This window comes from Trachurus japonicus, chromosome 22 (genome assembly GCF_045865225.1).
Source record: "Trachurus japonicus isolate A0001 chromosome 22, Traja_1.0".
Lineage (NCBI taxonomy): Eukaryota > Metazoa > Chordata > Actinopteri > Carangiformes > Carangidae > Trachurus > Trachurus japonicus.
In genome coordinates this window covers 22,838,399-22,847,983 of record NC_140928.1, presented here as the reverse complement: position 1 = coordinate 22,847,983, position 9,585 = coordinate 22,838,399, and the positions used below count along the sequence as shown (strand labels likewise).

The 9,585-nt window shown below is 42.6% G+C and overlaps 1 long non-coding RNA gene across 1 annotated transcript in view; it reads left to right on the top strand.

The window, feature by feature from the left end:
• Positions 1-26: 26 nt before the first annotated feature.
• LOC146964062 (uncharacterized) overlaps positions 27-9,585 on the top strand; it is a 38,885-nt gene continuing 29,326 nt past the window's right edge. Inside the window, exons 1-2 of the long non-coding RNA XR_015034692.1 lie at positions 27-85; positions 1,035-1,153. This is a non-coding gene — a long non-coding RNA (uncharacterized LOC146964062). The remainder of the gene's footprint in view (positions 86-1,034; positions 1,154-9,585) is intronic.

Here is a 9,585-nt window from a genome sequence, read left to right as displayed (position 1 = left end):
GGACTGTGATGATGGTACACAGACTGTGGTGCTGTACAACAAAAAGAAACGGTCTGGCTGTTACTAAATGCCTAAAAAGTATGGGGTAAGGAAAATAGTGTTATTTTTCATCAACTTCTTCAAATATTTACACCAATATTTAATAATATTTACATTAAACAGAGCCGCACCCTTTTAAATTGTTGTAAATGCAAGGTTTAAGGTCCGAAAAATTGGTGTTTAAATTTCATTACGTGATTGTTTTTTTTTTGTTTTGTTTTTTATTATCATTTTTAGACAAAATGAAATAGGATAGTGAACACCATTGGAGAGAAAAGCCCTCCGCCTTTCCTGACAAAAAGCCTCAACTAAGCCTGTAACCCTGACTGGGCTAAATACCAGTCATCAAAAGGCTTCCCTACCCTTTATTTGATAAGCTCCCCCTCTCTATCAGATTCAGATTGATGTCTCATTTTGCTCCGATGGCAACTGATCTTGTCTTGCATTATCAAAGTTCACCACTGACAGTTCTTATAATGTCATGTTTTGACAGCGGCACCACGTCATTTTGTCAAAGCACAACAGTACCTATCCTTGGTGTGATCCTGATAAATCACCCTCCAAAAGCACACCCTAATCAAGCAATTTCCCCAATTCCAGTCCCATCAAATTGCTCTTTAGCTGTTGAACTGGGGAGTTTTGTTGTCCTTTTCTAATGCTAATCTACCCTATTCAGTATCTCCCTATGAGGCTATTTGTTGTGAAATAAATCCCCTTGTTTGTCTCCTGCATGTATAATTGATATTGTTGCCAGGCTTTTTGTTTGTGCTGTGGAGAGCTGAAAGGCAGTACTTCGGAGGTGAAGAAGAAAATGAGATTTGCAACATTGCTGTTACAGCTGAGTTCAGCAGAGGTTGATGCCAGTGATCAACCTTTGTTGTGTGTCATGCCATGCATTCATGATTATTTTCAGCAGATTATTGTTCACAGTGCAGAAAATATTCACAACCACTGCTTAATATACCTGTGTTGCTCTCTCTTGCTTGGTGTCTCAGGCAGAAAACTCATCACTCAAGATGTACTGGCACCATGTGAGACTGCATCAAACGCAGAGATACCGTACTTCAAGCTGAGGTCAAACGCCTGGACTGAACTTGTGACTTAACACAAGCTGGTGAGCATAATGTCAGTCACTTTGCATAGACAAATGCATAACAACACTACAGGGCCTCACATAGTTAGCCTTTTTTAATCTATATATCTCTTAAACGACATTCATAACAGTGACTTATCTATAATACAGTTTCTTACTATTCCGAAAATAAAACATATAGAGGCCAAATGTTGCAAAATAAAAACTGTTTTGATGATAGAGTAGGTATAGTCTTCCCAAGAGTTTATCAGTAAAAACAAAAAAGTGTCCCGCACACATTTTTCAAATCTTACCACATGAATGGCCGCACTGAAAATATATTTTTTTTCCTATTTGTAGTTTTATACAGTGTTTCTGCACTGTTTCTTCCCGCTGCTTCTCTGAAGTCACACAATGTGTATGGCCATTGATATGCCCTAACAGAGGTCACAATTTGCATGAGAATTAACAGCTAGTAAATTAAATTGATATTCAGTGCACATCTCCGTTGAATCCTTCAGACCTTTGTTCCCCTGCCTGGCAGAGCCCATGTTCAGCCCCTAGCTAGTCAGAAACATCTGTGCAGTTAATAATTTGATAAACAGCTTACACAAATGCTAAATTATCTTCTCCACCCCCTCCCTTTTTCTTTCTCCCCTTGTGTGAGACTTGGAACAGTTGGCGCACCTCTCTGTGGTGTTGGGTTTATCTGTCTTTTGTGGCTGTTCTTCCACAACTCTGGTTTTCATGGCTCTCCCTTCACTCCTTTCACTATCACTTAGATACTGAAGCAGTGTTTGGGGTTAATGCAAATCCTCAATTCTCATCTATGAAGAAAAAAGGTATAGGAGTTGCCTATTGTCAGGCAAGTTTTAAATGAACTTGGTCTGAACATTTGTTATTCATTCATAGTTCTGTCTGAATAGCATTTGCGAAAATGTTGAAGAAGAACTGTGACATTTATCAACACATTTTAACATTTACAATGCCATTGTGCCTCCATTCAGTCAAAGCCCATTGTTTGCCCAGAACTCAGGTGACTCCCTGTGAAATTGCAAATTAAGGTCTGACATATTTTTTCCAGAGTGCATTCTACATCAGAGTGCAAAAGCTTTCAAGTTCCATGTGTTAATTCAATGGTCACTTGTTTCTATAATTGGCTGATACCACTAGCGAAAGAGATTTGACCGGGCTTTTATAATCGTTTCAAAAGGGAGGCACTTGTAGTTGGCACAGGTATAGTTTGATTTTCACAAAGTTATATTAAAAAGATTAGATGTGTCCAGATGATGATATTAGTAGTATCTGTGCGAAACCAGGACTGATTAAAATTTAAACAGGATACAAAATATCACAGTTAAATCCTTATACGTCTGCGTGTGCGCACACACGTGCCCGCATGCCAGCATACCATTTATTTGTATGCCCATGTTTTGCGAGTACATTTTTGTCTATGAGAGGACAGCAATTAGTTAAGTGCTATCAAGTGAATGAAAAGCTGCAACAAATCCCCTTTATAATTTCATGGAAAAGAAAGCTGACAAAATAGAATGGGATGGAGGGGAGCTGGTTTCCAATGCTTGCCTTTTCAGTCGTGACTTAAGAAGAAATTGAACGCCAAGAGGCTGTGCTAAGCTGTGTGAAAACACACTGAGTTAAAAAAAAAAAAAAAAATCAGATGTAAAGTTGTTTCTGGAAACTTGAATTATTTTTCTGCTCATGTTTTCTCTCGTATCAGTAAAGATAAGCGAGGAGATCAGATTCACCATGATGCTGCACTTGTTGGTTATTTGAATAAACATCAGGGCAGTCTCGAGTGCTGTCTGAGAGCACAATGCTCCAGTGTGGTTTTAACAAAGAGTCTCAGGTCTAATGACAGTGGCCTGTTGTTAGTGCATGCATGCCTTGTGATGTCGTACTTTGCATTCTCCATTTACTTGCTTTTTTTTCCTCTTTTTCTTTGGAGCATCTGCAGCCGGTGTCATCCAGACTCTTTCCAATCATTTTCACAGACTCATGGTCCACTGGCGTATCCTGTCAGTGTTGTGAGAGAGAGACAGAAAGGAGAGGATCATCTCTCGGTGTGACAAGAGTATGTGGAGTCTGGAGTTTGACTGACAGCTGATAGCAGGGGTGGTTTGGCAGACGGCAGCGAATAAGGGGCAGCATGTGTGGTTGTCAGATGATGAGATTCATGTGGGTCGGGGCTGTTCTGGGTCAGATGTCTGACAGCCGAGGGCTTGATGTTTGCTCCTGTGGTGGGTCTGGTCGGTTACACTGATCCCTGGTCTTGTTAAGAAGGTGTTCATTCATCTCCACCTTTTACCAGCTCCGGCTCAGTGGTAGTGAATTGCCTATTGCACAGCAGGTGTCTTTGCACTGAGGTGAACCTATTAAAGCTGAACCAGTGGTTAGCCTGGGTGACTGTTGACCATGTCGCACTGTTAGACTTAAGACTTAATTGTCATTGTACAATTGTACAATGACATTTTGTTGGCACATACAATCAATAAAAAACAAATTATATCATAAAAGGACAAATAAGACAAATATAAAAATACCAGCAGAAAAAAATAAGTATCCTGTGTGTTGAACTAGTGTAGCAGAGTTTTCATTGTGTTACAGCAATATGTATAATGTAGTAGCCATGGGCCTTATTTACTGTGCACCTTGCAGTATGATTGTAAAAAAAAAAACATTTGCATATATAGTGCAATATAGTATGTTGTCTTAATTTTAGAAAAGTATGCCACCAGTAATTGTAACTTGTCTGACATATGGCTAAGAATAGACAGCACCTCTTTCTACAACCTAGGAGCCAATCCAGTCGTGGATGGCCCATTTGACCCGGTCCTCCAGGATAGCCCCACAGGGCACATGTCACATCCACATTAAGTCATTAGGGAATGCTTTATTTGTTTGCGTGAGGGGCATCCTCTCCTGTCTCTTCCACGGGTCACACTCGGGTTGACACTTTTACTGGATGTCATTGCTCTTATGTGGGTTTCGTCTTCCAGGTCAAATTATCCTTCAATTTGAACCGAAATTGGGAACAGCAGAGGCAAGGATCAGCCCGGGCCCTGGCCCTCTCCTATGTATTAAGCCATCACAGCGTTGCAAGGCAAGCTCATATAATGAACCCTGTCACCGCCACCACTGCACCAATATCCCCACAACACCGCGTGCATATTGATTGCAGATTGTGAGTGCGAGAACATGTGTGCATGCATGTGTGTATGTAATGTATGTGTGCATGCTCGCGCGAGCTCACCTTTTTCTAGCAAGGAGCAAGGGAATCGTGTTACTCTCTGACTGATTAGAAAGCTCATGCATAGGAAATCACGACAGAGACACTGCTCCCCATCTGCCCGCAGTGCAGGTGAAAACAATTTACACATCGGCAGGCTAATGGATACATTCATAGGGAGCACGGGCAGAGGGAGAGAGGGATTGAGGGGGAGAGAGGGAGAAAAAACTGAGAGGGAAAGAGAGGGGTTGTAATGGGCCCAGGCCAATGCAGGCCAGTGGCCCTGCTCATGCAGCCAAGCCAGATAGCAGCGTATCAGATAACACATAATCACCAGGGTCAGGGACTAATGAATGCGGTCGTGGCCCGCCAGAGCAGGCTTTTGCCCGCGCTAAAGACACTTGTAAACAATTCGGCTGGGTGAAACATGGCAATAATATGTTGATTCAGCAGGTAATGAGGTTCTCCCTGAATCCATACCCCCAGCTAACCCCTCTCCCAGGTGGGCCACTGAAGAGCAGCAAGCCAGGTTGGTACACACCTCTGCCGATGACCTTTCCATGGCAGTAAGGACATGAGGCAGTCTGAAGAGGACTATTCTCGTATTGCACAAGGCGCTGAGTGTCAGAACTTTCATTCGCAGCAAGCAAATGAACAGGCAGGCGCTGCATGCTAATGAGCGGCAGGCTATTTTCCACCTTTTTTATCTGCACATTATGCTCTTGACTTTGGAGAAGGTGGGAATTAGGTTGGACCTCAGTGTCAGGCTGCCTGATGGCTCCGCTCAGGAAAAACTGGTAATTGAAGCCGATGGCTGCCGCGGAGGAGGTCTGAATTTGGAAATAAACAGTTTCAAGCACTGCACGTCATTTCTATAGAGATGACAGGGGGAATGGAAATGAGCTGTCTGGATCTAATGTGCTTTCGCAGCAGGGAAAAAAGGGGGCCATCTTTCAGATAACAATTCCACTCATTAGGACTTCAGTGCCATCGTAATGACGAGAGACCAAGTTGCTAAATTCAGAGAGGACAATTAGGAAATGCTGGCACCCAGACAAACCAAGTAAACAAGGACACATGGCTCACAATTGTACATATAATGTGCCTTGACATTGTGAGATGCATCTGATAGCTTTCAAGGGTGGTTAAAAAGGGAAAAGCAATAAATGGCCTCCTACTGGGTAATTCTTGTCACAATAGCAACTTCGTTATTATTGCGATTTTATTAGCATAATGGGAAATAGACCAATTAATTCCCTTCTCATTGGTAAAGTAAGTTGTTCATGTTTGATTCCATGCTTATTAAAGGGAAATGCCACAGATTAAAAGCATGCTTTCTGTGCCCCACAGTTTGTATTCAGAGCTGGGCTGTGCTACTATAGAAGAAAGCAGTTGGGATATACAATAGAATAAACACTGAATTTACAATATCAGCTAAAAATGTCTATGCCTCCGTCCCCATATTCAGTCACAACTTACAATTTGAAATTTTTTGGTCTCTGGATATTGCCGTACATTTTTTATTATTAAATGGGTAGTGAGCCCATGGTGAATTTTTTTTTTAAGGAATTAGGACATTTGTGCACATCTGTGCATGTGAATGTTTCATTTTAATATTTTATGTGTTGCATAACATTATATTAATTTGCTGCAGTTTTCATGTAGTGACATAACAGCTGATGCTTAACTGTGAAGAAGCTGTTGTAGAAACTGCAGTAAACAGATTGCAAGCTCATTTTCTCTAGTACGCTCCTTTGCGATTTTTGGCAGATGTGGCCTCTTCACCTTCCTCTCCCGTGGCCCCCAATCCACTGTACCCCCTGTGGCCAACACCAACTTCTCAATACTCTAGTGTAGCGCTGCGATGTGTGTGTCCACTGCATCTCTCTCCCTTAGGAGCCACTACCTCTCCCTATCTTAATTTCCAAAGCATGATCAACAACAATGCATTTCCTCAACAGTTGTGCAAAGCCCCCCCCACCGACACACACACTCCCCTCCTATACCAGCCCTTCCCATGGTTTCCCAAACAAAGCCCTGGACCCCAAAATGCAACTTGTGGACATTTTAAAGCAGAACTCCATGAGTTGAATGACAGTTTGCTCATTAAAATCATTCAACGTGGCTGATGGATTGATCTCACTCTCTCTCTCTCTCTCTGCATTAGGGTAAAGAATTTGTTTATGTACTTTCAAATGACAGCAGCAGTTAATCTCCGATGCTTTTTAATGTGGCATCAGTGTGGCCTGGAAAAAAAAAAAAAAAGCAACCTTCCATGGACGCGGCATGCAACCTTGATGTAGCGGGTGAGACCACAGGGGTTTCTGAGACTCCGATAGCCTTCATGCTCATGAATAAAACAGGGGGTTTAGGGGGCTTCCTGTGCAGCTAATTCACAGTGCAGAGCTTCCAATCTGTTTTTATGGTACTTGGGCGGAACAATTTCTCTTCCCCTGCTTCAGGGCTGCATACAGCACGGAGAGCGGATTCTCGGGAGCTCGTACAGGGATAGTAATTTGCCATAATCAGTCATTGTGCACTGGTGAGTTCAGCACAAGCTGAGACACATGATACTTAGTGGTGTTTCTTCAATTTTATGCAAATAAACAAAGCAGTACAGCTTCTAAAATTGCCCCTTATTTCAAACATAAAAATGTCAGCACTGCCAGCACAAGTTTCATGTAGCTGTTAAGATTTATTTATTGGCTAAGCTTTATAGTTTTGTTTTTTTTATATGAGCTATGTATTTAGAATTTGAAGAAGTTTATTTTTTAATAGCAAACAACAGATTACATGGCAATATGCCTTTAAACCGAACCTCTTGCTAAAATACTAGGCAACACATTGCCATCACTCACTGCAATTAGTAATGAGGAACGCGGTTCTCCTCCTCGTGAGTCCTGTTTGCAGACTCATTACCAGGCCCTGCTGGTTTCTCTAGCACTGAGAGGAAGTTAAACAAAGCGCCACTCACACGCAGCCCCTCCGTGACGACAACAGGCTCCAGACCCATCGCCAAACGCTGAGAAGTGAAGGGCCTGCGAAAACAAACCACTACGACACCCTTCACTCTTTCTTCTACTCGACCGCACCCTGTCATCATCCGAGCCAATCACTAGTGCCTCAAGCTACGTTAAGAACTGAGAAAACAAACCTCCAGGCAATAAAACCCCACACGTCTCCATCTTAATTCTACCGCGCAGCTCATCAGATCACAGGTTAGAAAGCGCAACCACCCTTGTCTTTGCTCAATCGTGAGCCAAAGTCGTGATTGTTATAACAAAAATAAAATGTGATTGTTAATTAGACACATAATGAACTCGTGAGGACAAGTGCACACTGATGCAGAGAAGAGGTTGCAAATACAGAGGCAGATGTACATATTGATATCCTGTGTGTGTCTGTGCACATACAGTACCCACACACACACACACACACACAAACAAGGCAAAGGGGACCTAATTAAATGCAGACAGCGACTGTGTGGACTGGCGTACAGTGGAGCTATAGGCCCCAAGCCGCTACTGCAACAGTTCATCTCGGCCAATTAGATGTTGCATCAAAGCCACGACAGCCTTAAAGTGGTAGGTTCACAGGCGTCATTGTGACATTGTGGTCAGCAATCAGCAACATCCCCTGCTGGGATCTGCCTCCGTTGAAACCATACAGAGAGTCACCTGACAACAGCCAGTACAGCGGCGGCCCGCCTACCCGCTGTGTGATCTTCTGCTAATGTTTATGTGGCGGAACCACAGGCCTCTGGGATGGAAGTCATGTGATGTTTAAGAAATATATATCTAAACCCCCAGCGCCATCTCTGTTTATTCATCCTCTTTCAATCAGAGGATGTGTGTGTTTGAACCCCACAGCACCTAAGAGTCATGCAACCAAACTAAAAGATAAAGAAGTAGTATTTTTTTGATGTAATTCATAGTACAAAACAGTTGAACCCCAGCAGGTTTTTGCTCGTCGCCTCACCTTTAGTTTTTCCCCTGGTCACGAGCAAGACACCCAGTGATTACCTCCCTTCCATGAAGCTTGACTTTCACATTTTCTGATTCAACAGTGTTAATTTACATGGTTAATTTTCCCATTGACTTCAGAGAGAAAATTGGCTCAGAAAATTAGAAAGGATTCTTTCTTTTTTTCATTCCCTTGCATTTTTATCCAGCTGTATATTCTTGTCTCCTATAATTGAAGATGAGCCTTTCATATAAGCAATGAAACAAGGATGCCTTGTATAATTTCTGCCATAAAATGGACTGTATTAGCAAAGATCTCACTCATTCTCCAGTACTTAAATCGCAGTATAGTCCGTTTTACCCAGTGTGTGTAAAGGTGATCCTATAAGAGCTGTGAAGAGCCAGAAGAATGAGAGCAGGAGTGGAGTTAAGAGCAAGCCCAATGTTTAGGCTGCTGATGGGCACAGGTAGAGTGAGTCTCCTGGTCCTATCTGAGACTGAGCAGCAGCAGCATTCGCTCCTTTCCCTCCTCAACCCTAAAGCTGTGAGTGAGGCGGGTGTCAGCCCAGGATGGGTTTCCCAGGATTAGGAGGGGGTCAGGGCTGGAGTGCTGCCACTCTCCCTCTCAGCAGCTGAGCCACAGCTCCCTCATTATACCTGAGGAGTCAAAACATTACCCATGGTGCACTGGGGCCTCTGGGACAGGCCCATCCCTTGCACCATGCAGGGCCATGTGGATTCACTTCCACTGCATTGAAGGAGAATGTAGTTTTCTTTTTTTTGTGTGTGTGTGTGTGTGTAATTACCGTCAGCACATATTGAGATAGAGTTTTGATTGCTGCTGAGAAATAACTCCAAAGAGCAGGAAACATAATGTTTGAAATTGGTTTTCAGTATTTAAACTTATTAAGAGCACTTGAGGACACACACTCATCTTCTGACTCTCCCTCTCCAACATTCTTGTCAATTTGCAGGTCATGAAGTGTGTTTCAGCGTATACATGACAAGTAGACCTAGCCTTCACAACGCGTAAAAGGCATCCTTTAACCAATCACATCAATAGCCTTTTGTTAATTTATGTATATTTATTTATATATTTCTCCCTTTCCTTCAGCGAAACATAATTACAGATTACGTAATGTTTAGGCCCGGCATGTTGATTACTGTCCAGAAAGGCTGCAGTTCTTAGCGAATTAGAGAATGATTAGTGCATGGCAAATCTACTTCATTCTAAATATGTTAATTAACAGTCTATGCAGTGGGCG